Raw genomic sequence first — 25,469 nt, forward strand, 5'->3', positions numbered from 1 at the left:
TCTGGCCCTCTCCTGCATTAATGCTGGTAGAGAAGCCCTGCCAGCTCCTTGCTTTTTGACCCCGTTTCCACGCTTGCTGGCCCTGCCCCCAGAATCAGCTGCTCTTAGCTTGGCACAGCATCTCTGAAGTGTATTGAAGAGTAACTGTGCTGCATGCATGTTGGGTGTCATTTGGTTTTGTCACCTGCTCATGAATTTTTTTGTTTCCATTTTCTATTCTGAGTATCACAACTGCCATGGCAGTATCACTTACGCTAAAGACAGGAAAGGGAGAACTGCTGAGAAAAGAAACTGAAAGGAGTCCACTTTGCGTTTTACATCATATTGTAGAAATTAGCCTGGCTCACATTGATAAAAAGCAATCCATTGTTATTATTAGTTAGTGTAGGAGTCTTCCCATCGTTGTGTGATGTGACTATGACATCCTGAGTTCCAGCTTCAGTGTGAATAAAGGCAGGAAGCAACAGAAAATGGTATCATCACCTTGTTAAACATAGGAAAGTATCCTCGTCACATAAAGCATATGTAAACTTGTGTTTTGGCGCTGGTTTTTTTCATTGCCTGTAGGATGTAGCCTAATCCAAAGCTGAAAGAATCTCTCTGCTGAGGTCAGTGAGGATTAATCATGTTGTAACTCAAAACAGAGCTTTGAAGAAAAGGAGAGAAAGGTTGTTCCTGAATTGCTGTAATTTTTCATTTCCCAGTTATCAGTCAGTAACAGCTTCAATGAGTATTTCTACTGATCCATAAAATTCTTTAAGCTAAAATTGCAGAGTGTTGTAAGGCTTCCAGCAGGGCGTTTTTTAAAAGTTCTGCATAAAATGAGGAAAAAATATCTACAGAACTGAGCAGGAGTTTGTCCATGATCAGGTAGCCTGCGTAGGAAGGAAGGTCAAAAGACCCGAAATAGAGTGCATCTACTGAGGCAAAAATGTACCAAGACCTGCTTGTAAGACAATATTGCCAGAATTGCTATGCGAAGGATGCACGTATGCTCAAGTATCTAATACTTGCGTGCTAGAAATTGTGTTTCAAAACCCGTTAGCTAGTACCCTTAGCGCTGCTGTGAACAAGAGTTGTTCAGACTAAGGGATTGTCCACATGCAAGCTTGTGTTCGCACAAGCATTCAATTGTCATTGCAGCTATGCTAAAGAGTATTAAAATAATTGAATTATTCAGTGACCAATGACAGATAAAGTATATGGGCATAGGTGTCAATAATGGCTTTCACACCTAGAACTTAGTGTATCATTATTTTCTTATTAAAAAAAACCAGCTATGGCCATGGCTTTTTTAAGTTAAAAATTTATTGGTTTTGAAACACTTAGCGTTTAACACCTTCAGAATCAACTTTTGCCTGGGTATGTAGAAACCTATAGGGGAGTGTTGCTTACAATGTGATAATGTGGTGTGGTTTTAAATGTCAGTCTTCATTGCTCCTACAGACTGAGTGCTGGTTAGAAACTTCTACTAAATGTGTATTAGCTGACACAGGCCATCAGTTTTCCTTTTCTGAATGTAACTTTTACCTTTGGCTAGCTGCTTCGGTGTGCAAATTCTTTCTTTTTCCTCCATTAAAACTCAGTACAGGAAACAAAACTTTAAAAAAAAACCCTTCTGTTTTTTAAACATCAAGATATTCTTGACTTTACCGTTCCCAAAATAGTCTAAATTGCAGTTCTTCGCCAGGCAGTGAGTAAACTTTCATTGATTTCAGCAGGACCAGCTTTGTTTTGAAGTGTTTGCAGAAAAAAATGTTACATTATAGAAGACAGCATATATCTACACATATATCAATTAATAAAAGTCCTAGCTTGCAAGGATTTGCTTCAGAGTTATATTGAAAAGTGATAGTGCAGAGAGCCCAGTGATAAAAGGCACATTGCATGCGCTATCATTGTGATCAATACAAGGGCTCTGCAGCATTTCCTTCAGAAGAGAAGCTTACTGCAAGATAAACTACAAGAATCATCTTCTGAAGTATCAGATCATTCCCAAGATGCATCCTCATTCACTGCTCACAAAGGAACTGTTCAGATGGGACAAACAGAGCTTGCCGTGAAAGTAATCCAGTAAAAACTGATCCAACCCAAGTACTCTGGGTGCTGCAAAGGATAACTTCAAAGCAGTCTCTCTCTGATAGCCAGTTATTTCCACAATGCTAAAGAATCCTTTGGCAGATCAGTCGTCCGGGCATATTGCTGTCATTTAAAGAAACCTCTTGATATTTCTGTCAGTGAATGAATAAAAGATTCGAACTAATGGTACACAGGCTTGAGGGGGCAGGGTGGAGCTCACTACTCCCAGCTGTGGTCAGACTGAGAACTGATACAAGTCTGAAATAACAGCACTAGAAAGAACGAGGTCGGGCGGGGGTGTCTCAGGTGGTAATAGGGCACGCTTTTGGTTTCGTACAAAGTTAGACTCTTTTTCAAATGTTGGTCTTGGCCCTTGGGGAAATTTTGAATAGGCTTTGTGATAACAGGGAAGCTCCATAGGACAGAGGAGGTGGATTGATGTGACTGTGTAATTTTAGAATTTGATAGCAAAAGCTAATGAACTGTCACTTTTTTTCCTGGTGCAGAAAAATGGGCACTCAGTTCTAACTTTCTCTGAGCAAAGGAGCAAGTGGCTGCCTGGAAAATCTGAAGTTATAGTATGAAAAAGAAATAAGCCATTTATCTATTTTTGTTGACTTCTAACCACCTTAAAGAAAGGAAATGAAGCTAAATCATGGCACACAAGAATGCTAAGCGAGATAAGCGCACGCAGTTGTGATCACAGCATCTAGGTGGAGCTGAGGCTGTCCAGCTTTTAAAACCTGACCTGCATCAGGATCTAAGTGAAACTGGCAAAATGTTAGTGTTTGTAACACACTCATAATACTTTCTTTGAAAACGTGTGCTTTACCTTAGGTGGCAGCACTACTGATGGGGTTTTTTCCCATGAAATTCAAACAAAATTGTTTTATGTCTTCCTTTTAAAAAAAAACGACTTGTTTTCAGATTTACTGAACATCAGAAGGGAAAACACATCACTTTCTCTGCTGATGCTCTAAGTTGTTGAACACTAGACTTGGCTAAATTGACGATTAAAAAGAGAAGACACAAAAAGTCCTGCAGTTACTGTCAGTGAATAATTTTAGATTACGCTAGCATTTTATTTGAGTGTTTCTTCAGGATAAAAACTTTCCATCCACTTCTGGCAGTCACTTCAGTACAAATGGTTTACATGTCACATCATGCAGGAACTTGGATTTCATTTTGTTGGTATAGTAGCAAGGGAGCATAAAATAATTTTCACTAACTGGGCTTACTTTGTAAAAATAAATATATAAATTAGTTACAGAAACAAAAACAACAACAAAAAAAGATAGAAAAACCCTCTTCCAAAGAGGAATGTGTGCTTTCCTGTTTTCTGCCCACTGTCGCATTGTAATTTTCTAATAAATGCCACCTGTTAGTAAATAATGTGAATGTAAACTCTTGTCTGAGCTAATATCATAGTTGAGAGCACAGTCAAAGAACTTTCTTCTGCTTTGCCTTGTTTTGGGGTTTTTTTTCCCTTTTTTTTATGGCCACTTCTTCATGATACTATGCTTCCCAAAATCCACATATTTATTTATATGTAATACATCCTGCAGAGTCCATCCTATGTTGGGTATGTTCCAGCAGACCTGGAGTCTGCTGCAGTACAGCTTTAACCTGAGATGCATTGCGTATCCCTAAGTGGACCTGATTCAGCAATCCATTTAAAGCTCGCAGTTAACATCAAACGTAGGAGTAGACTTATGGAAATTAATCAAGCACCTGCCTCTGGTGAATCAAACTCAAAATCTGGGCTGTGTTAAAGAGTGCCCTAATGGAATCAGTACAGCGACACTAGATTTTATCATCTCATACATAATTTGATAAAAGCATGAATCTTCCTCCCTCTGACAGGTGGAGGTAACATTGTTTTGGTATGCACTGAGCCTTCGCTGTTGTGAGGAAGCACATCATCTTAGATCTGAGACCCGATCTCCAGTTCTTTCTTCATGGTGCATTTCTCCAGTCCACCCAAATGTCCCCAAAAAGGAAAATGAGTCACAGACAGACATCCAGAGGATCAAAATATGTGTTGTTGAGCTTGTCAGTGCTGCTGCTGAAAGGTTGTGGCTATTTAGGAATGCAGTATGATTAAATTGGTTGGCTTATTTAAGGAAAATCTGTCTTCCCTACTAACACAGAGTTCTGCATAAAAAGTCCATGTATCTGGCTTTGTGAAGAAACGAGTGAATTTCTCTGATATTTTAACATCTGGATAGCTGAAGGAATCTTTATTGCATCCTCCCAAACACCCTATAGGAAAGTTATTTCCATCATGTAAAATGAGTCATTTATCTCCGGAGCCATCTTGAGAGCAAAAATCATTATCGGCACATTGACAGTAAAGTCTGCAGCTGACTAAAAACATTTCAATATATATTTACGTTGACTTCACTCAGATCAGATGTTCACTAAGAGGGCTCAGATTTATATGAAAATAACAATGAAAAAACAGATTGCTCAACTTCACAATATTATCAAAAGGCAATACAAAAATACACATGGACAAAGTTAGGAAATTAGAATAGAAGTTTCTTTTATTCATCTGTATCATGACCATATAAGATCATTTTCAAAACTGACTATTACTTTTTGTTGCCCATCTTAAGAAACTTTAAAGTTTTTAAGACTTGTCTGGAAGAACAGTACTCGCTGCTCTCGTAGACACAGAGGATTTATGGCAAGGTTGTTATTTTTAGAAATACATCCTAGAGATAATATTCTAAGGGTGCCATTTCACAGTCAGCATAAGTAGATGTAACATTTCTCCTGCTGCTGAAAGGATGGTCCTGCTTTTGACCACACGCTCTCATCACTTCCCTTGCATTGGCATTAGTGGTTGCGCCCTTGCAGTCCGGCTGGAAATGAGCCCCATAAAAAGTAGTTATTCATTTTCAGATGAATTAGCGGATGCAAATCACTGCACAGCCACATGAGTGAAAGCACTGACACACAGGGGAGGGTGAGCAGAAAGATGGGTTAATCGACTCCGTAGACACCACAGTCTTAGATTTGTTGGAGTCAGTTATGAAACCACATCTCAAGTCTTCAGCTGAGGACTCGAATAACTAAACTAACTCAAAGGCGGAAATGTTTTTCAAAACCTCGCAATTCATTGCTGACAGGCTGTTTTGAAGATGCTAGATGAACCAGTTACTGGTTCATTTAAGGCTCTTACTGTATCCGACTTTAACAAAACTTCTAAGGGTATCTGTATCAATGTTTGAAGCACTTTTTACCCCCTCAGTGCCAAGGCCTGCATTCAGGGCTCTGTGCTGTTCCTCTGCAGCTGATGCCGCAACTCACCCTCGAGACCTGTCAGGAATGCAGGGAATGCAACCCTCTGCTCTGATTCAGGCCCAGGTTTATCATGAACCATAAAAAGCCTATCTTTTAATCTTTCAAAGAAAGTAAATTATTTCACAGTAAACAGGCAAGTTGGCTCCACATGAGAATATTTTCTGTGCCAGAAAACTCCTTTTCAGAGCTGCAAACATTAGAATATATATCATGTGATGACAGAGTTTGTCCACACTGAGCTGAGCATGTTTTGCAGCCCTGCAGCTGCACCAGTGCAACCTTGCAGAATAAGTTTACCTTGTGCTGGTGGAAAAAGGGAAAAAGGTACAACTTCAAGCACAGTTCATATCAGAACAAAGGAAGTTTCTGCTGGGCTGGACCAAAGGTTGACTGTGTGCACTATCAAAGGATAATGTCCAACAGAGGATGCTTAGGAAGGAGAGTAAGAACCAGCTTTCAGCAATCAGAAATTTAGCAATTTCCAGTGCTGGAGATTGTATCTGGATCATTGTCTATAATAAATACTGAAGTATCCATCCTCCATAAATTAATCTACTTACTTTTTGAACCATTTATACTTTGAGCTGCAGTTAACTTCTGCACTGTAAGAAAAGCTCTTTATTTTGTTTTAAATCTGACACCTGATAATTTTACTTAGGTTCCTCTTAATTCTGCTTTTGTGAGGCATTCCCTTTTCTCCTCTGGGTGAAATTTGGTATTATTTTGCAGCAGTACAGTTCCATTGGTGCAAGAAAAATGTACTCAGTGCAAATAGGCCTTCACATGTTGATGTGAAGATAAAATAAAATGTCCTTTTTTATTTTCTCTTCTCTTTATTTTCCTTCTCTTTCACTTAAGAAGATACAATAGATATTGTTAGTAATGGTACGGTACTGACTTACAGTTTTCATACAAATATCTGGTGAACGGACTTTAGGATGTAGAAGAACTGAATTTATAAGGAACAGGCTGTGCTTAATTTTCTAAAAAAATGGGGGGGGGGGTGTAAAAGGGAGGTTGTAAAAGGAGGAAAGAAAGGCACAAAATTACTGCTGTGTATTTTCTCTATACTATAAAAGAGCATCCTGCTATTGTGTGACCGTACTTCTATCTCCTGTTTTCAGATATAAAAATATGTGGTGCATTTCCCCCACCCAGTGATGTACATCTTCTTTGTACTATTTTTCTGTTGATTTAAGTGGGTCTGTTTTTACATTTACTCCCAGAGATAATTGAGTGGGTTGGATTGTAAAAACAATTTGATTGTTTGACAAGGTCTCTCCCTGTGTATTTACAAAACTGTTCCCACATAATTTCAAACCATCCTGAAACACTAAAATACGGCCTCAGGTTATACTCTTATCAGAGCACACAGGGTAAGCAGGCATGGGCCTGTTTGGCACTTGAATGTGAGACAGCCAAAGGAAGAGGAGCAGAGAAAATAGCATACTCTCCTTGGGGCTCATGCTATTCCAGAGCGAAGGCAGGTGTCTGTACACTGCTGACGGAAATGCTCATAGGGCTTAATATATAGTAAAAATGAGTCGCTGACATGTTTTTGCAGTGGCAAGGAAGCATCCATAAATTTTCTCTGCGCACTGGCAGAAGTCCTGCTGTAGGAAGTATTTCTAACTGAAAATTCCCTTGTACAGGTACACCCGAGGAAATTTCTCTTAGCCTAAAAATATTTAGTACTTGTTCAGTGCTGCTGGCATGGAGTTCTAGAGCTCAAAAGCAGAAGAGATGTGAAATCATCCAGTCCTTTTGTGAATCAGGCAGGATTGTTCTCTGTTATGTCATTTCTAATGTTTTGCCCATGTTAACTTCAAATGTGCCAAGAAATACCATCGCTTCCCATGGGAGCCTGTTCCAAAACCTCTATATAATCACTCTCAGAAAGTTTCCTTGATGTCCAGCCTTCAATTTCCCATTCTTAATTTAACTCCATTATATTCTTTGTTATTATATGCTGAATGGTAGCAGATGGCCAAGGCCTTGTAGTTGGCTCCCTGCATTAGAGAAATCAGTTACATATTGCTGTATACATTCGTCCCTGCAAAATGTGAAAAGATAATTCATTTGCTAAACAGTGGAAGTATAATAGTCCTAGATTATCCAGATTTTAGTAAATTATAGGGCACCAATGAATTAAACTGGATTTCTCTAGACTTCCCATCTTCTAGAATTAAGTGGATAAATCCAGGGGAAAATATGTTATGCTAAAAGAATTATTGAACTACAAGGTGAATTCCTCAGTTTTGGGGATCTTACAAATAGCTTGATAACAAGCTGCAGAGATCACAGGCAGGCTATGAGTCACTGCTTAGATGCATGAAAAGGGCAAATGGAAATTTAGACTGTTATGTGTAGGATATTTTATTAGAAATAAGAAAATACTGATGCCACAACACAAATTAGTTGATCAGACCTCATCTAGAATAATGTGAGATGTTCGGTTTCTCTGTGATTGAGAGAGGATTGTAGACAGGAACAGACATGGGGAAGGACAGATTTCTGTCTAACGATTGGGGAAGGGGGGACACTATTTTCTGTGAGGCAAGAAGGACCTGATTTAATTTAACAAAATGAATCATGAAAGCAGATACAATTGATATCTAAAAACACCAGGAAGGAGCCAGAGAGGGAGAACACGAGTTAAAAAAACAATGGTGGCATGAGAACTAGTTAGTTTAAACTGGGCTTAAATAACTTTAGACAGGAAGTTAGGAAACAAGTGGTGAGATTCTGAAGCAGCCTACAGTAGGACCAGTGCGGGCAAGAAATATAACTGATTTTTGAGAGACAGCTTTTTGAATGTCTGTGATGCAGTTGGCAAATCTTGATGACTGAGGCAGTCCATTCCAGTTCCATATCTCTGTATTTGCCCCTTCAAGATTTCATGTGCATTATATTATCAAAGAGATGCACTTCACGAGCTCCACCCTGAATGGAAACAGCTTTCAGCAGGTCAGATGGATTGGCATAAATGTCAGAGCAAAATCATTTTCCAAAGAAAGAAAAGGTGAGCTACTTAGCTTTATTAACATGAGATGGAGCAAACAGTGGAGATGGTCTCATAAACCAAAGGAGGCTACAATTAAAATAAAGGCTAGCATGACATATAAACCAGAGAGACACTCCACTAAAGAAGCAAAAAGACAACCTGGAAGTTTCCTGAATAGGGATGAAAGATGACCTGAAGGCAAAACTGGAATCCTTGTTGGGACAGCAAGTTGAAAAAGTCCAGATGGAGTGGGAAGTCTGGTTGCAGCGTTCCCCATCTGGAAATGGGATGAACCTGGCAAGTCACATCCGTGAACAACAACTAACCTGACTGCTGAAAACCTGATCAGAAGGCTTTCCATGAAACAGGGGATGCCAGAAAAGCTTGGATAAACTTGGAACTGGCTAGCAGAAATAACCTGCAACAAGGACTTGAGCTGAAAAATCAGCGCATGAAAGTAAGCAGAAACATAGGCTACTGTGGAAGTAAAGTGAACACCTGGATGTAAAAATGAACCTGTCAGGAGACTGTCTGTTTATCATTTTTTTACTTAGTGTGCAGCCTGCAGACTTACTTTTTCCCAGCTCAAATAATAGAAATGCCTACTGAAAATCCCAGGGAAGGTGACTTCAGCATTGCACTCTATATGAATGGTGAGGAAAAGGAGCAGAAAGAAGCACTTCTGGTAGCCTTTCTAGGTAGCCCAGCTCTGATGGTGCTCCAGAACTTATACTCAGCCTCAGCTGTTTAGATCTGCTATAAGGCCATGATATATATGTCAAGGACAGCCATCAGTCTGAGTGGGCTTGGATACTACTAAGAGCTAGAGAGAGAAAGAAGAGAGGGATACCTGAGGACACTTGCATTCTTACAACATGCAGATACCACAGAGCCTGACAAGACATATTAGCAGTGATTGGGTTTTGCAATCAAGGTAAAGCAAAGAAGCCAAAGGCACTCTGGGGATCTGTAAGATTTGCCACGGAAATTGAATATTTTCTTATTGAAAGGAATCAGAACATGATTCCAGCTACCACAGAATCTGCTTGTCTGAAACTCTAGGAGAACAGTTCTATGTTTAAAAGACAATGGAAAAGGAGATTCTGATCTGATAAGTTGCATTTGTAGGTAAGTAGAAAAAATACTATATTTGGTTTATAAAAGACAAAAAATTGACATCAGTGCCAAGATTAAGAAATAATTCAGTTAAATATAAGTGTCTGATGACTGCATAATGGTTTTCAAAAATACAAAACCAGCCAGGACATATTAGTATATACCAAAAACTCCCAATATAGTTCAGGAAATTCCTCCAGACTGAAAGTCAGACCTTGGAGGTAGAAGCAGTGGCTTGGATTTTTGTTTGGGTCAGACAGATGAGTAGCAGTAGTCAGAACTGGTCTATTAAAATGTATAACTGGCTCTATGAAATGTGCAGAAAGGTCATAAATTACTTACTGAATGAGACATGCTAAAAAACTTAAACAGGAGATTTGAAAATAAAACTTCTAATTGTTCTGAAATGCACGCAGAAGTTGTCCATTGCAAAACTGGGAAAACTGAATTTGAAAATGGAGTCTGTAGAATTCAATTGCAAATCAGAACAGCTAAAGTAGCAGATAAACTAATGATTGCCTTGGATTTTGCTATCTCTGTAATGAATGCAAAGCAAAGTTGTTTTACAGATACAGTCTATGGAAATACCCTTTAAACTTGTGATCAACATGGAAGAACTGATTTATGGGCAATTGGTTTGCAGTCAGCAAGTTGTTCTGTTCTCCAGGGCAACTATTATAATGACATAGGCATCTTGTAGTAGCTTTCCAGCAAAGAAGAAAAAAAAAAGGAATGACTGCATACTATTTGAAGACTCAGTACATTTTTGCTTTTAAAGTTCAGATTGATTTGAAACAGGATCAGAGTTTTGATCATTTGCTGAGCTGGAGTGGCAAAGAGCAGATGATAAAAAGAAAAAAACCAAAACCAACTAGCATTACAAAACATGAGCAATGAATCTAGTAAGCACATATACAGGACAAAACTCTGATACAAAAAAACCCTGCAAGTTCATGCTGATTGTGTTCTGAGGTCATGTTGTAGATTTAAAAGAGGAATAACAAGAGTAGGGACTTTCTGCTTAGGAAGCAGGAGATTTTTTTTTTATTTAACAGAGATATAAGTTGTACCATGTGGGCCCCATGCAATATTGTAACTATGGAAACCTGCCATGTAAACAGCTAGTTCATTGTTGACCAGCAGGAAAGAAGAAATACGTGTTGAAGAAATATGTAGACAGAGATGTGCCTTCAGCTAGTTCTTGGGCTTTACCCTTATCTATGATTCAGACACCATATTTTGTATGGCTATTAACACCCAAAATTAATACCTTTAACTTAAAAGAATTATTGTCTAATACAGTCAATAAATAGTACCCTTAATGCTGTACTACTTGTTTTTCACCTTGAGTGTTAGCAGTAGATAATGTCTAGCGGGTCCACAGGATGAGGGAAAGTACACTAACTATCCAAAAACCTTTGGAGGCAATTCAGAGCAGGAGATCTTTGGCTGGGACTAGTTGAGTACCTAGTGGAGAAGGAGTCCACAGTATTTCTTTCTCCTATTCTGCACAGATTCATCTGCTGTACTTAAGGTAAATGACCTGGGTTTGGAAGAAACATTTTTGGCAGCCTTATTCCTAGCACAAATGATCTGAAAATACGTATAATCTGTTCTGCAGAACAGGAGGAAGAATGCCTAGTGGATGGTGAGTTGCTTCCAAAAGAGGTCTTTTACCTTGCACACACAATCTATGAGTGGGGGAGTTTCCACTAAAGACAAGAAACTTGCAGCTGTACAGAACTGTCAACTCCACACCCACCCACCTGTACGGGGCATTGTGTTCCTATTACAGAAAGTTTATTTATGCATTGACCAACATTGCAAAATTATTTTAGGTGAAAAGCTGTATAAGTGAACAAAAGAGTAAGACTTTTTAATTTTCAGTGTTGGAAATGGTTCTTACAAGTTCTTCTCCCTTCGCCTATATCTTTTCAAAACCCTTTTTGGCTCATACTGGGCACAAATTCTAGAGCTTACAGTTCCATGGCAATATTGATGCAGAAACACCACAGACTTAGATGATGGTCTCAGTAGTATGGAAAGAACTTATGCCACTCATCAAAACCCAAACATTTAGAGGTGCTTAAATCTCTACAGTATCTTCACTGTCATCTGTATGAGAGAAAGTTTGAGGATGGGATGGATTGAGTGCCCTGGTGAAGTTCTGATTGCAAGTGCGGCCCTAAGTGGAACCATGAGGAATACGTTGGCAAAGAAACATGCATCCTCAAAAGATTTTTATTTTCTCCTTTCATGTAGTTTACAGGACAGATGTTTATGGCTCATCCACTGGGACAGCTGGAATGATCCCCTGTTCAGTTAAAAGCTTCCCAGACGAGAGCATCACGATATGTAAATTGAAAGTTGTTTGGCAGGTGGAATTTAGTATCATCTTCAGATAACAATGATGGTAGCAGATGGTAGTAGTCTGGAAGTTAAAGAGGAGATACAGAATCAACAAGGAGTGGGGAGAAACAGCAGGTGATAACTACAGGTATCAGTGAAAGAAAGATTCAGCTGTGCTTGTTAAACTGTTGCACATTTTGGGATTGGGAAATCCCTGCTCGCACTAAAGGAAGAATTTTACTCAGTGGAGGGCACAGAGAAAATGGAAAAGAAGTGCAGGATATGCCATGGTTGTATGGCAAAGATGTTTCTTCGTAAGAGAAAGATAGGTCCAGCTTGCTACAGTATCACTGAGAGTAGCAGTGAAGAGCACATGGCTACTGATGTGTTTGGACCTCAGCATGGAGGAGAAGGCCATCAGTCAATATTAGCTGTTAGCAGTAGGCCATTTTTTGAGATGGCTGAGGATACACAAAGCAAGGAACCAAGAGGCTTGACAGTAGCAGACACTGTAATGAATTAATTCTTCACTAGGTGCAGGATCCCAGGCAAACTGCACACAAATGTAAGGGAAAGATTCTGTCAGGAATCTGCAATTTTGAAACTTTTCAGTCAAAGCTGGGGTTTAGCTGTGTACCTGTGTAGAACAGCACAAAAGGGACTGGAATCAGCATATAATATTCATTCTGATAGCATACAGAAGTCATTAAAGCTACAATGTGCCTCAGCTTTCATTATGTCTAGGTATGAGCTAATGACGTCATGCACACTGCATGGATCTGCAGGGACCATGATTCTCCTGACAGGAGTCAGAGAGATTTGGACCACTTGACTGATGCAGAAACTGTCCTAATTTGGAAGAGCTCACATCTTTCTGAGGAAAAATTGGTGATAATGTCTCATAAGTTAAAAATGCTCAATGGCTTATAACGTGTGCAAAAGCTTTTAAAAAGGGGGGTTTGATACTGTCCCAGAGGGCTAGGAGAAATTAGGGGGTAAAAATCAATACTGCAGAAATTCAGAGAGTACTACTGTCCAATGCTGACCTGAATAAATGGAGTGGTGAATAGGAAGCCAATAGATAGATTCCATAGTAAACTCAGCATTGTCCAGCCAATCCCTACTGAGCGCCTATCAAACATATATACATGCTGCCAAAAGAAAGTTGAAAAAACTGTAGTAGTGATACATTCCCAATTAGGATAAAACTATCAAGGTGTGTCCCAGACAACCTATTATTGTTAAAAGCAAAAACCATTTCTTGGGGATATCTGAGAAGTAGTTGAAAGGAAATTGGACAAAGGAGGAAAAACTTAAGGGGACTTGGAAGGCTGTATGAAATCTCCTGACATAGAAATACCGAAGAGGGATTTATCTGACCAAGTGTCGACATCTAACTCTAAGCTAGTCCACTGAGTAAGTAGCCTAGTAGTAATCAAAGGAGATCTCCTAATCAGTGTAATCAGTAAAGTGAAGAGTGAGTTATCTCAGCTTAAAGAAGACAGTTAACATAGGTCAGGTGATTAGACTCTAAAAGTACCTACTTCTTTCCACTGACTGTCAAGGGTGACAAGTTCAGATGTGAGCATCTACAGGGTATTCAGATCTGAAGTCAGCTGAGATGAATCCAGCCCAAGTCAATCCTGATACCATTGCCGTTTGGGCTCTTGGTGAGTCATAAAGAACATCTCTATCAAGGATTCCATCAAGGTATGGGCAGAGCTGAGACACGTCCCGGTGAAATGAAGTCTAATTGAAGCATAAAAGCAGTGGCATGTTTTGGATAAATCTGTAAAAGCAATTAAGCACTTTTCTGGAATATATAGTGAAATAATAAGAACCACCACCCAAAATACATGACATATGCAAGGCCAGTTAGGAATCTACGCTATGTGGCTGAGCAGGTTTGACTGAAATCTGAATGGAAATGCAGAAGAGCCAGTGGTGTTTGAGAAGATATCTGTGAGAGTGACAGAAGCAATGGGAAGCAGTGCACAAATACATACACACAAGTCACACACAGACATCAATAGGAACACATACAGCAAAATGTTGAGAAAGCTGAGAGCTTCTGGGTGGAGTATTTAGAATAAGTCCTAGAGGAAAACTATATCCTCCTGTTTGATTTGTTCAGAGAAACAGGAATTTCTACACCTTTTTTATGAAGCAAAAGAAAGAAATACATGACTTCCATCATCACTTCATGTGTTCTTGCCCCTCCTGTAGAGCAGAAGACTCTATAAACTAATACAGCCTGAGGATGTTGTGTCTTTGAAAAACATAGAATGTTTTTCTTCTATGTATACATTGTTATATAGATAGCAGAAAGATTTTGGGTGTAAGAAAATGCAAGGTCTAAGTCTGTGAGAATCTTACTACCCCTAAAAGTAAGGTGTGAGCTTGAAAATAAAAACTGTCAGGAGCTGCCAACATAGAATATCTTTGGGAGTACTGTAAATCAGTTGAGGCTTTCTAGAGTGGTATGAACGTCTCATAATACCACTTATGGCAATAGTTTTCAGGGAATAATTAAGTAATATTTTTTAATCTACTTGGAATATCAATAACGTTGCGATAGATACAAACTAAGTGCTAGTTTGTACTAGCACCACTTCTACTGACTGGCTCCATGCAACAGGCAAACTAGCTATTTAGTTCACTCTGGCATAAAGCCTGGCACTTCTTAGGTGATGGTGAACAAAAATTTTAGCTTTTTTACAGGGTTCACTACAAAGTATGGAAAACAAGTAGTTTTTTCACAAAATGTTAAGACCATTCATGGAAACCCAGTTGTTTCTGGTTTTTTTGAAGTGCTTTCTATTGAACAGTGTGACTGAGTTCTTCAAGTGCAAGAAAGGAGCATGGCATGGATTTCATGTTAGAGCATATAAAGTCACGTTGAAGGTTTTGAAATTCCAGTGAAAAAAACAGATAGGAGAACCTTTGGATATTTTTTAATTTGGGGGGGGACTTTTTCACGTGTTCTGTTGGAATCAAAATATAATCAAACACACTTTTCCTGACTATTCTGTATTTTTAAACAGCTTCAATGTGAGTACTTGAGTAAATTTCTTCCAATATTCACTAAGAGTAATATATATTTCTTATGTTCATTAGAAGCAGTGCAGTTTTGGCTACCTTGCAAATATATTATTGATCACTTCAAAGAATATGCTTCCATCACTGGTACTGTAATTTCAATGACAATACATCTCAGAAAAAGATTTAACTGATGATTTTTAACCCTGCTTTATTTAGATATACATTTTTCACATGGTTCTTACATGTTCTGCTTCGTATTGCATTTGCAAGGACAGAACCAATCAAGTCATTCTTAAAATGCAGAAGATGATTCTGGAAAATTTGAAAATCTTGGTGTGCAGGTTAGTATGCTGGGTTGATCTGGGTGCCATGTTACATTAAGAAAAAACATATCTCAAAACATGCTCAGTATAACATCTAAACAGAGAGGATCAGAGGTAGATATGTATCTTCTTAACATAATGGTATTTTCCTTAATTTTGTTTACATATTAATATTCTGTCTCCATAAAATGAAAACCAGCTTGGAAACATAGCTTAAAAATTGGAAGTGCTTTACTGGTTTACATTTTCTTATGGCTATTGCAGTAGGTCGTAATAGCCACATACTTCAGCTGGTATAAATCAGCATGGCTTCATCGAACTAAGCCAATTTATAAGGTGAACAAGAGGGTCTGTCTTTAAATCAACAGTGAATATTTTGCATTTGGTTTATTTTTATTTTATATTTAAATTTTGTATTTAGTTGTCTTTTTGTTTCTCTTTCACTGTCTGATGCTGCTCAGACGCTATTGCTTTGAAATGAATGGGACTATTTAAGTTAATAAAGACACAGCTGGCACTGTGTAGATTCAGTGCTACTAAGCTATGGATAGATTTAAGTGATTTGTGACACTAAAGACATCCTGCACCTTATGTAATTTAAACACCAGAAGAATTAAATAAGGAGGGGCCTGTGCACAGTATCAGTTCTTGTGGGAAAATATGCTTCAGTGACTTACTGGCACTGGTTTTGGAATGTGGCATTTAAAAGTACCTTTTTACAGTGGGAAAGAATTTGGTCAAGAATAAACAGTCTGACCTTGTTAAATGGACCAAAGTCTGTGCATAACCTAGTTCCAGAAAACTAGTTTTCACCAGTCTGTGAAAAAAAATAATAAGCAGTTTATAAAAAATGCAGCTAGATTTTCTAGAGAAAAAATTATGTAGATGGGACAGAGTGAAAAAAAATTGTTATTCAACTGTGGACTTCTCTGGCTTGTGGGAAGTTGGCTATGAGCTTTAGACATGGTTCGAACTGTAATTTCAGAGGACATTAAAAGCAGACAGTGTCATACACTGTAGCCAGATGAATTCAAGTCATATATGGGTTAAGTGAAAATTTTCAACCAGAAATCAAGGCCATTTGTATTACCATCAATATCTGAAAATGTAAAAACCGTGAGTTTGTAGTAAAACTGAATTTATAGTATGAGCTAAGTTTTAAACACGAAGCTTGGTATCTGCAGACATAGTCACTTGACTAGCAAGGATCCTTTGATACAAACGAAGAAGAAAAAATGTGGAGCAAGAAAATGACTCCATTTTGGTTTTAGCTTCAAATTTTGCTGATGGTGAACTGGCACACTATTATTGAATCTTCATGGTATGAAATCCAAGCTTCAATGCAGTCAATGGAAAACATCCCTTTAACTTCACTGTGGCCAGGATCTCATTCCAGGTTTTCATATTCTATTTGAAAAACACAGACACTCTCTGAACAAATATTCAAGCTGCTTTGGAGGAGTGGAGTATACAGAGAACAGCAATGACCTTTGGAAATGGTATTGACATAAGTGCCTATCCAGTTCACGGGCTTTGGGCACAGAATTCTCACAGGTACTTTGTAGAATACAACCTCTTTTTTTTTTTTCCCTAGTGTTAAGACAACAGTGGCAAAATAACATACTAAAATTCTCAAGGCCTTGCAGGTGATCTATTTTTTAATGCAAGAGTGAATGAAAAATCTTACGACGGTTCAAGAATATGAAGTAACATTGAAAGACATTGTTGAATAATACTTTGAGTACATCATTTAAAAACTATAGTAGCCAGTTGAGATCCACTAACACAACAATCATTGCTGCATAAAAATGAAAATGTATCCATAACTGCAGTTACCAGCAAAACTACTGAAATAGTAACATTTCCATGTTATAAAATTAAATTTGAGGTAGGCAGTAATAGATGCAACTGTTTAAAAAGCAGCATTAGATAAAACAAGTGAATCAAAGAAAAAAAATATGTTTCCATCAGGTAAGTTCAGATTAAAAATTAGAAAGTGTGTACATTAGGTTTTGACTAGTTTGGATAAAGAATCTGTATTAAGCTAGAAAAGAAGAAAGCCTCTCTCAATGTAAACACAGTTTTCAGATTTTTATAGTCAATGTAAACATCTTCTGAACTTAGCCTGAGTTTCCTGAATTCTGTCTCGCTCTACTTTGTGTTTACAACATCAGCTATATATTTACCCTGCAGAGATTTCTTGAGGCCCTGAAGGGGGTGGAGTTCCCACCCTGCTGTGAGAAGGCTCTGTGCATATTCTATGTATAGTCACATTTGACAGATTGACTACTGCACTGCTCCGGTATCGAACCGTCACGTTCTGAAAATGGGAGTCGTACGCTGCTAACTCTGAATGTATGCACACATTTATCCCCTTCTGTAGTCTTGGACATTACCACTAACTCACAGAAAAGCAAGGACGAAAACTACAGCTGTTCTTAGAATTTATAAGCAATGATACTTTTCTCCCCAAACTTTCATTATTTTTTTTTTACTTTATGTGTACATATTCTCATTTCCCTTCTATTCTGAGTGATGTTTGTCATCCAGATCTACCTGATAGCTCCAGCCCTACCTTTTTAAAGAAATTTTATTATCAAGAATGGATTCACCAGGAAGGGATTAAGGAGCTATTATTTACCCTTCTCTACATCATTAGTGTGCAGGATAGTGTGCAAATACCAGCTTGTCTGAGAGGAGAACTGCTATGCTTATGCAGAACTTACTTCTCCTGCAGTTGGTACACTGCAAGTGTAATCTGACCCTCACATTATTAGCAAGTAAAATGCATAAATCTTTCAAAAATTCTTAGATTCATACCAAACTGAGGAAGCTATTAGACTGACTTGAAATAAAAATGTTCATGATAAGTGGACACTAATTCTTATTTATATTGAGTATTCGAAATCACTGTGTGTATTGTGTCACTCTTCCTCCTGCGTACTCCACTAGTAAGTTTTTCGTATTATTTTTCACACCAAGGCATTAAAAAAAGGTTTTTTAAAATAAGAGAACTCTGAACATCTTCCTATATCATAGGCACATACAATCAAAAATATGCAAAATACCTGAAGCTTTTTAAATCATATTAAAAATCAAAGGGTTTTTTTCCTCTGTATCTTCAGTAACTTCACAAGCAGTGGTAGTAGGCAACAGTACACAGATAACTAGTATGAAAAAATGGAAGGCGTTTTATACTTTATCCTGAAGAACAGCTGAAGGTGAAGGGAAGAATGTATTTTGTATTTAATATGCATTGAAAGAGGCTCTCTGTTCACTTTCTGCTTTCTATGAAATTGAAGTGAGTTAAGATTTTAACACAGTTGATATCCTGGTCTTAATTTTCTTTTTCAGTGTTGCTAGTCAAATCATCATGGCAGAGAAGCTTTCACCTTGCACCCTCAGAAGATGTTCACATTAGATTTCCATTAGATTAATAACATGAATAACTCAACAGACGGTAGCTGTAATTAAGCCCAGAAGTCTGAAAAGACAGCATGAGTATTGAACAGACAATCATATCTGTTGGATCTAACACTTTCTTCTGAGGATTCCCTACACATCCTTTAGGTTCTAGAACCCATTCGGAGGTATGAGCACAAACCTCTCAATAATTCCTGGTGAGGTGCATGCTAAAATGGAGAAGAGAAACCCTTTAATCCTGATTGAACATTCATTTCAGGACTGAAATGTCCTGCTCTGAACACTGCTTTGGGTATTTCCAAGAATTATTGTGTCTGTATAAGCACCTTGTCCAAGTGGGGAGCTCAACAGAACTCTTCCTGCGTGCTTCCACCACAATCTTCAGGAAATCTCCCATTGCATGGCATGTATATGTATACACATGGCATTGGGACAGTATTTACACTGTAAAGGATTCCAGATTTGGTCAGTGCAACTGAGGATGATGGGCTGTAAAATGAGGGAAGTTATAGGACTGTCCTGTCAGGCTAAGCTCATTCAGAGAAACCACGGATTTATGTTCTGACATCAGGAAAGAACTTGTCTACAGTTAAGCCTTTGCTGTCATAATTCCCTCAGCAGAAAGGATTCCTTTTGAGACTCCCTCATCATGGAACAGAACATCATTGTGTTAAGAGCTGTACAAATTTGAATCAAGATCTAGTTTTCTTTCATAGCTTTTTTTGAAGACATTTTTTCATATTATGTATTTATGGCCAAGCATTAAATTTTCCACTATGATAAATTCCTAGTTAATACAGTAATTCTTCCTATTAGTCAACATAATTATTTTAATCAAGGATTTTAACAATATCTCCTTCAGAGGGAAGATTTCTTTATGTGAGTGTATTACTCTCCTTCGATATGTGTAAGCATCTATGTGTAGTTATGCATATTGCTCTTCATTCTCAGGGTTTTATCCTCTCAGGAATGTAATTTAAATTCATGTAAACTAAATTACTGAGTTTTTGCATTAGTATTCAAGCTTATTTGGTCAGGAAGTGAAAATGGGGAAGAAGTTTGGAATTCTAGGAGGAGCTTGACCTCTGTTACATCTTTAATGACTTGTCACAACTATGCTGTAATGTTTTTTAAAATTGTAGTGTTCTGGCTAGAATACAGCCCATCCTACCTCTTTCTTTGAATTCTGCTTAGCACAGTTCCTAACATCTTTGTTTCCCGCAAAGATTGTATATTTGATGGCACATCCCTAGCAGTCTGTGTAGAGTACACAGAGGGAGCTAGGTGAAAAGAGAGCAAAAAGAAAGTGAGGAGGCATAAAAAGACCGGGACAGTCATTGCATTGACAGGGAAAATGAGGCCATACTAAATACAATGACAAGGATTTTTTTGTTGGGTTTTGCTTGGTTGGGTTTTTTTCATTTCTTGTTGCTTTAGGCCAAGGAGTGTTTGAATTCACTTTTATTTCCAGTTGCTGCTTTGCCTTCTGGACAGAAGATGCTACTTTTTTATATGCAAGCAGTTTAATTTGCCACATAGCTGAAATTCTTTCCTAGTGAATATGTGAAATATTATACCCTGAATTTGCAATTAATATGACAAATGACAGCATTTTTGTTCTATGCCGTGCTAAAGGTGCTTCACAGACAGAATCGTTCCAACTCAATTAGGTGCTATTTTAAAACTAAGTAAAAGACATTCCAGAAACTTTTTAAAACCGCTAAAGGTGCTTCACAGACAGAATTGTTCCAACTCAATTAGGTGCTATTTTAAAACTAAGTAAAAGACATTCCAGAAACTTTTTAAGTCTTGCCCTCATCTAAAACATCCTGACTTGTTACATTATCTTCGTGCCCACGTGGCCACAACAGAAAATCTCTTGTGCTACTTTCCATTCCTATGATGGGTTGGTGCATGAACTAATCAAAACCACTAACATCTATGTTGATCACTTGCAGACTTAACATGGCAGTATACCTATTTAATAAAAGAAAAATGGGTGAAGTTCAGTAACATTTCCTCAGTTGCCATAGAAACCATTGCATCTTATATAGGATACTTGACTGCTTTTGGGCCCCCATCCTTTGATAATGCCCAGTCGCTTTCTGTGAGTCCTTAATGTCCTCATTGCCTATTGAAACTGCAATCGAAATCAGGCAACAAGAACTTAAATGCTGTGACTTGAAGACAGGCAATTTCTATCTTAGCTTCATCTACTCGAATTACAACCTACTACAGTTGAATTCCTTTGAACGGTCTGCAGCAATGAAGAGGTAAACTACCCACACAGAAATCCGGGCCCCAGTTCAGTGTGCTGAAATTAACTTATATGGTGGGACCTTACAGCATCAGATGCTTTCCCTGGCAATCAAATGTACTTTTTAAGTTGTGGGGAGCAAACTTTTGCATCACATTAGCCAGTTCAAAATTGGTCTAGCCTCAGCTGAAAAAAATGGCACCGTTTTCCAGGAAAGCAGAACTGACAAAGCACTGCCTATGCACCTAAGCCTGCACAGCCAAAATCCCAGCTGACACAGTATTTTGAGTCATATGCTGACCTTAGTATGAAAGGGAACTTCAATTAGATGTCTATTGTGTTTTCAAATATAGAAGAATGGCTTTGTGTTCAATGGATTACCCCACTGATTAAGACAAGGAAGCAGATGCTGCAAGGGCATATAGAAGGAAAGAATTTAATTTCTCCCATTTTATTATAATTCAGAATCTATTCCACGTACCAGAGCAATTAATACATAAAGTAAAAGCCCACAAACATATTAGGGCTATGAGAATTTCCCGATAGACAGAGGTACTGGTACCTTTCGTGTCCCAAAAAGCAAACAGAAAGGATGGGGGAGGGAGGAGAATCATGAAGGGAAGTCTTTTTTTCTTCTTTTCACGTGAAGGTTTATAATTAAAGGGGAAAGTAAATTAATTACATGAATATTAAAAGGTTACTCTTCTATTCTAACATTTGGTCACAAGTTGTCTAATGAAAAGGAATGCAGGCTGGAGGGCTGCCATGCCTTTGCTTCTTTCTGCAGAGGGCCACAGGCTGAAGCAGTGATTGTGCGTGACAGATTCTGGGAACAATGAGCCTGCGCACAGATCATCCAGATGGAGCATGCTTTTCTAAATTACACCAACAACAGGGTGGCCCACAGGCAAACAAAATAGTTAAACAATACATAATAAAGTTTTTATTTGGTATTTCCTGTGAGCCTCTGCCAGTTGCCAGGGAGTGTACCGTATTTTCTTTTTGCTGTATTAATTGTTGACCACAACTGGCAAAGACCCAAACTAGCAGGGACAGATAAGGGGGGGAAAATGGCATCTGGACACTAAAGCCTCAAGTGTACTGGGAAAAAAAAGCACAAAAAATTACAGCATATATCTGGAATTTTCCAACTAACGATGTGCGGATGTGGTAGCGCTAGGGAAAAAGAGCCAAACTGAGCCTGCTTTGTTCACTAAGAGAGGCCCCCCTGTAACATTCCTTTTAGCTGTGCATATTTTGGCTTCAGTTGTGCAGTTTTAACTATATACTGTGTATGGAGCGGTTCAGTTGTTGCTGCATGAATCTAATGATTTTGTTACAAGAAATAAAATGATGTCAATGCGTATGCATTTTTGTTGTTGTGAGATGTTTAAACAGAGGCTGTGTTTTAAATGTTAAATTATAGGTGTTAAGTTTTCAGAGGGAAGAGGGAGAAAATTTCATTAAGTACAACCCATCACAGCAACAGCTGCAAGGAGGAGACCCTCAGTAGCAGTGAATGCTGCCTTTTTAAACTCATCAATGAAATCAGTCCTTACAGTTATCTGGTTTAGGGAAAAGCCCACAATATAGCATTAACACTTGGATAAAAACCGGAGGCTGCATAAACATGCTAGTTTGATACTGTTTTTCTATTTTCTTTGTCTCTATAAACAGTTAAGGTCTCAGCGTCTTCTTAAGGAAGTTTTATACTCCTGATTTATTACACGCAATGTAGTAAGTGATTTTGCTACTACTAGTACACAGCAAAGAGAAGAAACAAGAACAGGTTGCTGTTATTTTCTTCTACAGGTAGAAAAGTCTTGCAGATATTAGGTAGCCTCTCCAAAGAAGATGAAAGTTGGTGTGAAGACTATCAATATGTTTAGAGAAGAGAACCAACTGCACTAGGCAGTGACAGGGTTTGCAGCTACAGCAGTAGTTGCATTGTAGTTCAATTGATGGAGAAGAGATTATTGTTATGAGCTTAAATTGTCATATATTTCTTTGGCATTTTTGGAGGTACTTGGACCATCTTCCAGTGACCAGTGGCCCTTGTTGCCACAGGCTTGTTTTCATTTCCCAACTCACATGCTCTTTCTGGCGTTAAATACTTTCTTTTTTTCTTTGTTTGTGTTTTTGGTTTTAGGGCAGATTTTTTTGTGATTGGTTTTAGCTGCAAAATATGTAAGTCATCTATTCCATTATTTCTTTGTACGTGTGCAGTTTCCTTCTGTAAGAAAAGAAAAGTATATTAAAAAAATGGAATTTCTTCACTTGGCATTATATTCACATGCACGCTGGTTATCAGCAGGGCTGAACCTATGGATCAGTCACATAGATTTCTTCAGCCTGAGCTAGTAGAATATCTGGCTGTAGTGGATGGCTGTCATAAATAGCTGATTAAACTAGAAGAAGGCAGGATGCGTTGCCGGTGGATTTCCCAGATTCCCATTCATCTTCAACACACAACTACTGCTATTCCTTCCTCTCAAACCTGTATTTCTACCTGTCCTCTAGCCCGGTCTCCTCTCTCTCCTAAATCTAGTTCCCACCCCAATTCCTCTGTGAAGTCTGCCATCCCACTGGGCTCCAGACATGCCCCTCACCAACTTCACAGTCTCCACTGCTTTCAGCTTCAGGCCTTCCTCAGCAGCCCCCATCTCCTTTAAAAGTTTTTGTCTGATCCCAGTCTCACACGCTTTGCTGGTCATTTTTCCTTCTTCTTCCCTCCATAGCTCATAGTCCTCTTTCTCAGTCAGTGTCAGTTCCCACTCCCCATTGTTCTTCAACCCAACAAGGGGATGTCTTAATCTCTTCTCTTCATCCGGCTTTCATACTCTCTTCCCCCATTGCGTCCAGCTATTTTCATCACTGTGGCTGAGTCTGATAGGTTCCTCTTCAAATATGGGGTAGACCATTTATAGAGTAACAGGCTTTCTGCGCTCAGTCAAAAGCTTGAGATGTCATGATGTCCCGCTGAGCCCCCTGGAGCTGGCCTGAAGTGTGCTCATTGAAAACAAAACCTTCTGAAAGTGCAATAATTATACACTAGTATAAATCCTTACTGAGCATGTGCTGGTTTTCAGATTTATGACATGGCCAAATTTGGAGCCAAGTTGTACAAGGATGGCAAGAGGCACCTCTTTGACACAGAGGCCAGGTTCCACAGCCCTTGTTCCAGAACATGAGGGCAGCAGAGCTTCTCAAAAAGAAGGTCACCAGAATTTAAGATAGGCAAACCATGTATTTTTCCCTAGCCTCACTTATGGAAACCCCTGAATGGCTTCAACTGAAATATTCCAATAAAGCTGAGTATATTCCAGAGAGATCCAGCATGGAAAATGTTATCAGTGAAATTTTGGTGAAGTTAGAAACTGCTGATAACTTCAGTACTTCAGATAACTTCAGATAACTTCAGTAATAGGCCATGCTAGAAGCTTGAATGTATTATATACATGCTGCTTCTGACGGTTGTCCCCTACCAGAAGGAATCTGCAGAGTTCTGAGAGAGTCTCAAAGGACTTTTTCTGTTTCCCTCAATAAAAGCCAAGGTGCAAAATCACTCAGTTTTTACTAATGTATGTGCTGTTTCCTATGCATGGATCCTTTCTTCATACCCTTATAACCAACCATTGCGTATCCTACCACATGTGGAAACTGATTCTTACTCACTTTAAAGACCCTCTACACATTTCCAATGGCATCTATAAATGTTATTTATTCACAATTAGGGATGTCAGTTGGGAAAAAGCTGTCAAAGTGGTGTAAAAACACTAGATGAAGAAAAGGGTCAGATCTGTGGTAGAGATGAGTACGACTAGCTACAGGTCACTGACAGGCATGAGACTCCTTAAGTCCCGTTGAAGTCAGTGAAGTTCAAGAGCAGGTCTATGCTTAGCAACATAAACGTACTGATACCAAAATTCCTTTCCAAATTACAGATTCATCTTTTTCTCTCATGAAAATGAAAAAATATATATTTGCAACCTAGTGAGCTACTATTCATCATCAAATATGCAAAACTTCACTGGAAGTCAGATTAATTAGAATAGGCTTAATTTCCCATAAATACTCTGGTTCCTTCTCTAGTCAAGGACAAGGCAAGTCTTTTAAACTTTGAAAAAGAAGCTGATTTATAGATCACTTATTATGGGAGCGGTAAGTAATCTACTTTGTACTTGCCTGAGATGTAATTGATTAAAATTACATTTGTGCCTCACGTGTGAGCTACAACACATGGCATTCTTGTATACAGCATTTCCCGGTCAACTGTCGTTCATCCCAGGTCCTAGAGACAGGATGGTTAAGAGAGGTCATCTGCAGTACTCTACATTATTTTTCAGCCTGAAGACTACACCCCAGAATTGTTTTAAGAAATACTGGGAGTCTCCACACAATTGATTTCAAGGCATGTTGCCAGACTAACACTTCAATTATTCAGAAGAAGCACTAGAGGCCTCTTTTATTGTTGCTGATAACACCTTTACTGTAACTGAAAAGATTTTAAATCCATTCTGTTTTTTTCATTCGTTGTGCTGTTCACTTTTGTTTTCCTTCTGCTGGA

The 25,469-nt window shown here is 38.5% G+C and overlaps 1 protein-coding gene across 1 annotated transcript in view; it reads left to right on the top strand.

Annotated features, from left to right (window-relative positions):
- The window catches only part of CDK6 (cyclin dependent kinase 6), a 128,439-nt gene that overhangs the window by 56,228 nt on the left and 46,742 nt on the right, over nt 1-25,469 (top strand). The gene's annotated exons all lie outside the window — the stretch shown is intronic.

This window comes from Aptenodytes forsteri, unplaced genomic scaffold (genome assembly GCF_000699145.1).
Source record: "Aptenodytes forsteri isolate BGI_AS27 unplaced genomic scaffold, ASM69914v1 Scaffold172, whole genome shotgun sequence".
NCBI classification, from domain to species: domain Eukaryota; kingdom Metazoa; phylum Chordata; class Aves; order Sphenisciformes; family Spheniscidae; genus Aptenodytes; species Aptenodytes forsteri.